The following is a 10948-nucleotide window of genomic DNA, read 5'->3' on the forward strand; positions in this document are numbered from 1 at the left end:
TTTTTGGGCCAACTTTGTTTGTAAATATTCGAATAGGTTTCTTTTGGACTTTTTATTTTGTGCGAAGTGTTATGAGGTTTTCTTTAGCCTTTGTATTTAGGCCTTGTTTGGGCTTGGGTCTAGTAGTGTAGCTTTAGGCCTAAAGTAGATGGGCTTTTGTATGAGACATATATAAGTAAGGTTTCCTTATCCTAGAGTGCCTTAACCTTCTCTCTACGCATGGAAAACATAACCTTGCCACTTGGTAAGTCACACCAAAAGCATGTCTCCTTTGGCTCCAAAATTCAAACATTTTAATTTAATTTTGGCTCTCCTTTTTAGAGACCACTCTAGGGTTTCTTCGCCTATAAATAAAGGCTTTTATTACATGTATTTTCAACTTGAGTTTAGTGATGAAATGTTGCCCAAATTTTGCCATTCACTAGACTTTGAGTTCTCTCCAAAGTAGCTTCCTCTTTTAGACTATTATAGGCTTCCTTTGTTAGGAGTTGGCCTCAATATCTCTAGTAACTTTCCATAGCCAAACCATACAACACCTTATCTCTCACAAACCATACCTTTCGCACCATTTTCTCACCATGGAGCCATCCATCTTCATGTAAGACTTCAAGGAGTTAAAACGAAAGGCCATTAGTTAGTTTGGTTATCCTTAATGTAATTCACACAAGTCTCAAAATTAGAAAGTTCTAAAGTACTAAGTACTCAATTTTTTACTAATCGCTTGATTCTCTTAATGGAGATATGTCACAACACATCATTTTAACCCAACAAAAACATGCCTTGAACTATAAATGTGTAATTTTGTAATTTAATGGAGTAAAAAACATCACATAGTTTACCAAAACCAACATCTTTCTATTTATTCTATAAATTAAAACCATAATGCATAAAATTAAAGGAGAAACTCAAAGGTGCAAGCTATAAAATGAAAATTAAATTCTTACAAAAACTAGGAACATAGAAGATTTACAAAAGAAACACAGGGACTCCTTCTTTATAATTAGCTTAACAAATACTATTGGTTACGTATTAAACATCTTTCCCTTGTGATTGACCTATTTATTGTTATTATTAAGTGTAGTCAAGTTCATCATTCACCTTTCTTCATTAGCAATCTTTCTTCTTCTTGAACACATATGATTAACAATTCATTAATAGACCACCTATCCATATATGTGTTATATGGAATTTTAAAATGAGCATATTGATGAGGTAAAGTAAACAAAATATAATGTACTAGAAAGTAATCATACATGGTAACCTTTAGGCTTTCAGTTGAGCTACAATGCCTTTTATGTTCATAATGTGATCACACACTCCCTTCATTATAATGAGCTTTAAGGATGAAATGCATGATAATAGTGTTGGCAAGAGATTGATTAAATGTGATGAATTTTTCATCAACAACCTTTAATTACTAAATCTCTCACATTTCCACTTTGATCAACAACCTTTAATTGGTCTTTATGAATGTTACAAAGATACAATTTGACTTCTTCCACTTTTCATAAAGATCAACAATATCTCGAGTGTAACATCCTTAATTTTGGGATATCCAGATTACGAGTGAAATTTGAAAATTTGAAAATCATAATACCATTGCGGAAATTCACTTATATAATAAAAAAAACGAAATAAAGTAAACCCAATTTCATTGTCGCTAACATTTATAACACAAAACTTTAAATAACACAAGTCTCTTTCCCACTCTCGCGTCTCTATCAAGCATCTGGAGCATCTGCAACATCTGCTCCCGTATAACCAAAAGTTATACGATAATCGCAAGACACACACAAATATGGGTAAGCTACCCTAGCACAACCAATAACAATAAAATTTATATATAGGAAGTAAACACAACTCAATAACAAATCAATCATCTATAATGTTATCCTACTAACATAATTATTTGTACACCATGATCATTACCAACATCATCATTAACTATATCATGACTATCGTCAAAGTCATCCTTATCAACATCATCTCCAAACACATCGTCACTACGAATCATCATTACATGTACTCTATTAGAAATAACCTCATCATAAATAATTCATCACAAATAAAACCATGAGTCTCCACAATACCATAAACTTCATAGTAACAAGAATCAGTCACACTCAGATACATTCCAACATTTACTCGTTTCAATTATCAGTCAAAGTTTCTCATATTCCTAAACACAACCAATATTCTCATTCTGTACTTAACTTTATTCATTCATCAGTATATAAAGATTATTCAAAACTCAATAAAGTCAATACGAACTTCTGAATTATTCTATTTTCCATTACTTTAATTTTAGAGACATAAAATATATTTTAAATCCTCTTGTCTTATTCATACTATTACTTTTGAGTCTCTTTTTCAAATCTGTGCAACCAGAATTCTCACGGCCCAAAAGACCAACCCAATTCAAAACACAACCCATCCTAATTAAACTCTTATTATTCTTATTTGTTTTTAATTATTTTACTTAAGCTTATTCAATTATTTCTTTTTGTGCAAAGCAAGGCTCCAATTGAAAAGTGCGATCAGGCCTAATTGGCCCAAACCCTCATTGCCACTGCCAAAGTCCACGAAGAACTCCACGGCAAACCATCATCGGCTGCTCCACCTGCGCCACCACCAACAACCACCACAACAACAAATGAAACAGAAAACCCTCCAACGTGCCAGAAAACCCAAAACATAAAAACAGAACCACCCCCAAATCAAAAATGAAAACACCACCATCGCTAAACTCAAAAACAGAACAAGATCAGAAACCCAATTTTAGCAAAACCTAATCCCCAAAATCAGATAACAACATAACCCTAAAACGCAAGAATCAAGAATCCCCACGGCTCATCGTTGACACTGTTGTTGCCGGAAAACTCAGCCCTTCACCCTCGTCGTCGTCGGAGGTCACTCGCGATGCGTTGTCGTCGTCTTCTAACATCGTCACGACGTCGTTTGCACTCAGACGCGATCAAGACTGAACCTGCGCCCACCATCGAAGGAGGAAGCTTCCGCAACGGCCACCACTCCGTGGATGCTCACACTCAGAGGTCTTCACACTTCCATAAGTCGCCACTGCATCATTTCCTCCGCGCAATTGAAATTCAAGGCTCTCCACACTGAAAACGACCATCGTGCGTAGTGTAGGTGTGTCACGCTTGAGTCATCAAACCTGGCCTCCACTCCTAGTGAGAAATCACAGGAAATCAGAAAAGAAGAGAGGGAAGAAAGGTTCCCTGTTTTGATTCAAGCCCTTAATGTTCATCCAACCCTAATGGAGAAGACTCCCTTTCTCCAAAACTTATAATTATCCCTTTTTAGTTTGGGAATACCACAATTGATATTAGAAATATTAATAGACTAAGAAACTGTAAATAGATGCATGACTTAATCCTCTATAGTGTTTCACTTTATTTTTTATAATTTGATTGCAATAATGTCAGGAGAACATCCATCTCATGCTGATAAAGGAAAGGGATAACAAAACCAAGGAGGCAGCCAAATTACATTTTATGGGTTCCTCTAGCATTAATTGTCATAACTCCACCTGACGTTTGGTCATCACATGTAGCACAACTTTCTTTGGTACTGACACCACACCCTTTTGTGGATCCCACACCATACGCTTTACAAACCCCTTTTATACCCATTTCATCCTCAGTACTTTCTCTAGATATACCTCATCCATTAGATGCTCTTGGTTCACCTATTAATGGACTTTACTCTCATCTCCATGTCGATCGATGATTGAACCTTATGGTCGAGGGTAATACCCAATAATCTTTGTAACTAATTTCTATTACATGACTTGTTTTACTTTGCCTTAATTTTGATCACTTTGTTGCATTCATATTCAAGCTTTGTTCTGCTAGAGTTACTTCTTAGGCCATCTTAAGGTTTATTAAGAAACAATTTCTAATAGGGAGTAATACCTCTAGAAGACAAAGATCCATTATGGTAGTGATTTAAGGTAAAACATTATCAAACCAATTCTTATTTTCTATTGATGTATGTTAAGTCCACTACAAAATAGAGTACATTAATTCCATTTGAACATGATTTATTATTACACTTGAAGGTTCAGTGGAGACCTAAGCATGAAATTCAAATTTAGAAAATTTTTCACAATAGAACATCTCATAGGCTATTTGAGATGTTTAGAGATGCAAAAAATGCAAAAGAACACCGTTATTGGGTTAGGGAGAATATTTGGAACTCGTTGAGAGCATATTAGAAATCTTCAGATTATCGCAATAAGGGTGGTGTTCTACATAATAGGTGGTTCCATTACCACTCATGAGCATGTCATTCATATGGTACAAACCTTCATTCATTTTCTATCCATTATTATATAACTTATGTATTTTAAAATTGATGTATGTATATAACTTCATATTTTGTTACAACCACAAAAGTTGGGACGAGTGTGCACATTAGTGAGGTATTTCAACAAACTTATCTTCAAAAGGGATTTGACCAGTTTATTGATGATAAGTCATAGACGACACATGTAAACAAACACTTTTACAAACTTCAAATTTGTACTATTATGTTTCTTTTAAACTTCCTCCTTTTATTGAAACTTTGAAAAATCTTTAATAGGAAGAATTTTCAACTATACTCTCATAAGTCCGATAGGAGTAAGGGTCGTACCCTGATGCATCAAAACACCATGATGATGATGACATCATTATAACACAGTACTAGGCTGACATTGTCGATGAAAAATAAAGGACGACTATATGAAGCAGGACAACTTTCTGCCAATTACAATGTTGCAAGAGGTATGCTAAAGCACCAACCATCTACTTTCGACAATGTTGAGGAGGTCGTTGTCCACCTCACCCAAAAATTTGAAGCATGTGACCATGCTTATGATGATCAGAGACAACATTTTTATGAATTTCCAAAATCTGGTCATGAGATACTTGTCTCTAGAAGCACAAACGTGTCTTCAAAAACCATAGTTAAGCCAAACACCGTCCGAACAACCATACTCTCTAGTTGAGCCCACCCTAGTCTAGCCACCTCCACAACAGCAGCAACGAGACGATGAAGAACAAGAAAATAATTTGGATGACTATGTATTTTATGAGGACTTTGTTGCTCTATTAACATTTATTTTTAAAAACCTATATGTTTGTGTGCATATTAATGTCATGGATTTGATTCTCTGTTTTGTTGTTTGGTTGGTTTTATGTTTAGGATTCAAGGTGCGACAGGAAATATAGTCAACTACACTTGAATTTGTCATATAATTTACATACAAAATTTATTGGCAGATAAATCCATCGGTAACGTCTCGTACTAGATCATGTCATTATTGATAGATATTGCTCATCTGTAATTTTTGATAGATATATCCTTTGGTAATTATCAATGGATATATCCATCGGTAATTACTAACATGCATTATCCGTCGGTAATTGTTTCGACAACACTTTTACCGGAAAAAAAATTCATGTTAGTAATTTGTAGAAAAACAACTAGTACTGACAAATTTTTTTTGTGTCTGATGGATACCAACCATTTATAAATCTAGTTTTTTTTTGTAGTGTTAGAACGATTACTTCAGAGCCTTCAAGTTTCAAAGGGTCGTAGTGCAGATGCTCCAAGACCTTTTATGTCCATAAGACCAATGCACAACAATGGGTTAGCACCAGCTTACCAATGATGACACATTTCTCACCGTTAACAATGTTAGGTCTAACATTAAATGCAAAGGAAAACACAAATAGAGAAACCAAAAAAGATAATAACGACCTACTCAAAACAAGACAAAGGTATTTAACCTTGCTTTGATACCAAATGTAAAACAAAAAGAGAAAAAATAAATAAATACTAACCTCTAACAATTGTCACTTTCACAAGAATCCTATAATGTGTTTTTATGTAGAAGAGAGCATATTTAATTACACAAAACACATAACACATGTCAAATTTATATAGTTTTGTTCATCATTGAGGAACTGCTATAATAAATTGTTGCAAATTTTATAGGATTATTGTATCAAAATTCATGAAATCATTCTAAAAATTGATTGACTTAATAGACCATATTTATGAAAATAATTTATTTAACATGAACATATCCCACATATTTAAAAAAACTTAACAATAGAAAATAAATTTTATATAATATTTAATTTGTACAAAATATTCAAATAAATCTATTGAAAACATGAAATACACTTTTGCTTATTTTATATTAATAAACTATATATATTTTTGGTTTCTCACTCTAAATTGTAGAAAAGAACTTCCAAAATGTTTCTTGAATATTCTAAATTTGAAATGCACGTGACATATCTTCAGAAAATATTTTAAAGGTAGCATAAAAATTTGGTAGATGAAAAATATATATATATATATATTATTATATATATACTAAAATTAAGAAAACAAATTATTTACATATCAATTTATAGAAAAAAGATAAATTTAAAGAAATCAAGGTCTCCTTGTAAACCTTCTAAGTTCGACTCCATTGTGCACAACACATAAACTTATAACTTTCTTAAATAAGGGAAAAAAATCACTTCAAATAACTTATGGAATCCAAATAAATGTATCAAAGTTAAGGTAAATATTTTTCTTTCTTTTAAATTACACGTCAACTAGATATAAAACATAAAAAAAGATTAAAAGACATTTAATTTATTAAAATTGTGCAATTGGAGTTCAAAGTATACATAACACATGTTCAGACTCTATTTGGAGAAGAAGTTATTGAACTTATTGGAGCTCAACATGAGAAAAATGTTGGGTCTATCGAGGAGGAAATTTTTTATGTGGGTTACAGAAACATCAATAACATATGAGCCAACTATATAAGGGATCGACATCACTCTTTATCCAAAACCTTAAGGCAATGGGTTAATGGGTCTTTCACCTTTATATACTGCTCTACTTTCTCATTTCTATCCAATGTGGGACTTAGACTCACACTTGGATTCCCAACAATCTCTCCCTCAAGGGTGAGTCCCTTCCACATAGGTAAACTCCCCCTCTAGCGAAAACATTCCCAACCAACCACAACCACGAGTAACTCTTTCCAACCGTCGTTCATCTTAACGGAACTCACTTACCTGAATACCCTTTGCCAGGAAGACTTTCGGTATAGGGATCATTATACTCGTCTTAGCCAATCACCAAGACAAACCATCGACTCTGATACCACTGATGGGTCTATCGAGGAGGAGGTTCCCTACGGGTTACACAAACACCAATAACATCTGAGCCAACTATATAAGGGATCGACACCACTCTTTACCCAAGACCTTAAGGCAATGAGTTAATGGGTCTTTCACCTTTATATACTACTTTACTTTCTCATTTCTATCCAATGTGGGACTTAGACTCACACTTGGATTCCCAACAAAAAATACTTTATTTGTTTGGAAAATAGGGGAAACATCTAATGAAGTACATAGACACTGTGAACTCAAAATGCTATTCTTATTTGAGTTTAATATGTTAACATGTCCAATCCTTTTATTATTAGAATTTTAATTGTATAGAAGTTTTCTTTGTTATGAATTTTTAGGAGGTTTCTTTGTATAAGAATTTTCATTTTATAATATTATTAGATTAATAATTTATAATGTATCTCTTTATTTGGTTATGTATATTAAATTGATAGGTTTTGGTTGGATTTTGTTCGGGTGTAGAGAATACATAATTTTACACTTAGTGTATATAATACACTTACCAAAGAAAAATCCGTTGGTAATTTAGTTATGACCGCATATAGATCGTCGATAATTATTGAAGAAGTTTTTGAATCCATAAGTAATTTTTAGGTTAAACCCCTTTAGTTGTCCCTATTTACGTGGGTATGTCCTAGTTCGATCTCTGGTTTTTTAGAATTCCCAATTGAGTCCTAAAAAGTGCTAATTTGAATCAATTGGACCCCTGCCGTTAAATTGGCTTTACGGGGTTAAGTTTTTTATGAGCTGGAATGTTGACGTGGCCAGTTTTTTAAAACCATTGGCACATCACTCTACCACATCAACAACACAAACCCCAAATTGCAACAACAAATGAAAAAGGAAAATCAAACCCCAAAATCACAGAAATCCCTAACAAGCGACAACCACCAGGGTCTTCTTTTTCGCACAACAAACCAATCTGCATCAATGAACTAGAATCTAGAAAAAGACTCAAAACCTAGTTCGAAAACCCTAACCCAAATTGCAAAAATCGAACGCAATCACATAAATTCCTAACAAGCGACAACCACCAGGGTCTTCTTTTTCGCACAACAAACCAATCTGCATCAATGAACTAGAATCCAGAAAAAGACTCAGATCCTAGTTCGAAAATCCTAGCCCCTAAATTGCAAAAATAAATTGCAAGCACAAAACTTTGAAACGTGAATCAAAACGCAGAGAAAACCCAAAACGCGAGCAGCTGAACCCCGCAAATCCAGCACTGGTCACGTCAGATCACACCACCGTGAAGACATCATCAACCCAAAAACTCACTCCATGGGAACATCTGGCACGAGTACTCGCGTCGCGGAGGCCTTGTTGTCGTGATATCGTTGTGTCACGAAAACGGAGGTCGAGCCTAGGCCGCCGGGACTTGTCTCTCCTCCCTAAAAAAACCCAACCCAGACCAGAGCAAAGGTAGAAGAAAGGCGTTTTTTCCTTCCTGCGAAGCTGCAATGGCACCAAGAAAAAGAAGAGAAGAAGAATGGATATCTGTAAAGCGAACCAAAGAAACGAAGAGCACGAAAAACTCCCTCGCAAGCCACAAAACGCATACTCCAAGAAGAAACAGAACAGAGAAAAGGAAGGGAGTCTCCCTCTTGTGACGCGGCTTTAACCAGAGCGAAGGAAGAGAAGGAGACTATGTCCGAAGAAGAACCCAAAGTTGGGGTTTGTTCGAAAAACAAGAGCAAACGATAATTGGGAAAAACAAGTATAATTAGGGTTCTGCAGAAAACTTTTCTTTTGGAAAGAAATAAATTAAAATAAATTAAAATAGGATTTGTGCTGTTGGGGAAGATGACGTTGACGTGGCAGAGTGATGTGTCAATGGTTTTAAAAAACTGGTCATGTCAACGTTCCAGCTCATAAAAAACTTAACTTTGTTAAGCCAATTTAACGGCAGGGGTCCAATTGATTCAAATTAGCACTTTTTAAGACTCAATTGGGGATTCTAAAAAAACAGGGAGCGAACTGAAAATTACCCACGTAAATAGGGATAACTAAAGGGATTTAACCTAATTTTTAAAGAAGAAAAAATTATTATCAAATTTTTGTTTACAGGTAATACAATATCTATGGATTTTGTAACTTATCCACAGATTTTAACCGTAGGTAATGTTCTTTTTTTCTTGTAGTAACCGTTAATATTTTGTTGAAAAACACTTGTTACCTACAAGTATCACTTAATACCGATAAATATTGATTGTCAATAATATTGAATTAATATATAGAAATTACTAACAGCTCACTCGATCTATTGTCATACTTAATTCTATCAAGTAAACAATAATTGTGCTTTTACAGTACATTTAATTAAAACAAAGTTTCTCAATTTCAATTAAAATTATGAAATCAAAGTATGAGTTGATGAGACATAAAATAAACATTAAACATGAAACAAAAACGATTAATTGAATTAACCAATCTTATTGAAAATGAGACACAATGTGGTGTTTTAGTTTTGCATGATGTTCAATTATTTGGTTGGACCTCTATCTCTAAATTTATAACGTTTGGGATAAATATTTTGTCTTGCAACTCACTCACATTGTACCTCTAGGTTCATCTAAGTATTCATATTGTTCCAATAATTTTAACTTGTTATTTTAAAGACAGAGTGTTCAGCTTAAACATTTTCCAAACTTTTCAAACGAAAGCCCTTCTTCAGCTTTATCGTTGCTTCATTCGCTCAAATTCGTCTAAATCAAGTTAACTGTCACTTGAACGAATGTCTTATATAATTATTTTCTTTAGCTGATCACTCGAACAACTCTAATTTCAATTTAAGCAAAAATTCATTTTCGTTAACTTGTTTACTAAAATAATAGTAAGAAAAACTTATAGCAACAAATCTCTATAAAACTAAATTAAAAGTAATAATGTCAGACCTCATTAAAAACGCACCCAAAACCCCTCTGGGAATGTCAGATCCTCATTAAAAACGCACCCAAAACCCCTCTGAGCGAACGCCAGGTGTCAAGCAACGAGGATCCAGAAATCAGATAGTGGAATGCAGGTGTCAGCAGAGGAGCGGACGTTCATTTTAGGCAAAATAGAGTTTTGGAAAAATCACGTCACACTCTCTCTGCATGCACCTTCTTCTCCAAAAATCTGATCTTTCATTTCTCCTTCTTCTCTCTAAAAAGCTCTCCCTTCTCTCTACCAAAACTCACCATTTCTTTTCTCCGATCACTGTTCAGGCACCGTAGAAACACTACCGGCGTCCAGAGCTTCAAATTGAACCGAACAGTTTCGGATTCTGAGCTGGTAAGTTTTCTTCTCGTTAACTGTTATTATCTAGTACATGCACACCGAGTTCTGGTTGCATGGTTTCATCCTGTTTGAGCCATCTTGGGTTTCTGTTGTTTGATTTTAGTTGGAAGGATTTTTGAACGTAAGGGTAGAAAGAACTTCAGTTAGGCGAACCTTAATTCTGCGCTTAGGACGTTCGTTCACACTTAGAGGTAAGGGAAGCTTATTTAATTTAATTTGTCTGTTTTCTGTGCTGCATGAACGTTCGTTGAGTTGTAGTGAAGCATGATGGTTGTGATATTTGTCTATATGATATAGGATGATTATTATGTTTCTGATGTATGAGGAATGTGAAATGTGCTATGATATGAATGTATGCAATTATGAAGTTATATGTTGAGAAATGAGTTTGAATATAAATGAATTCGGAATATGAAATTTTCCTATGATAATGTATGTTCGTCATTGAACGGTCCTTG

This window comes from Vigna angularis, chromosome 11 (genome assembly GCF_016808095.1).
Source record: "Vigna angularis cultivar LongXiaoDou No.4 chromosome 11, ASM1680809v1, whole genome shotgun sequence".
NCBI classification, from domain to species: domain Eukaryota; kingdom Viridiplantae; phylum Streptophyta; class Magnoliopsida; order Fabales; family Fabaceae; genus Vigna; species Vigna angularis.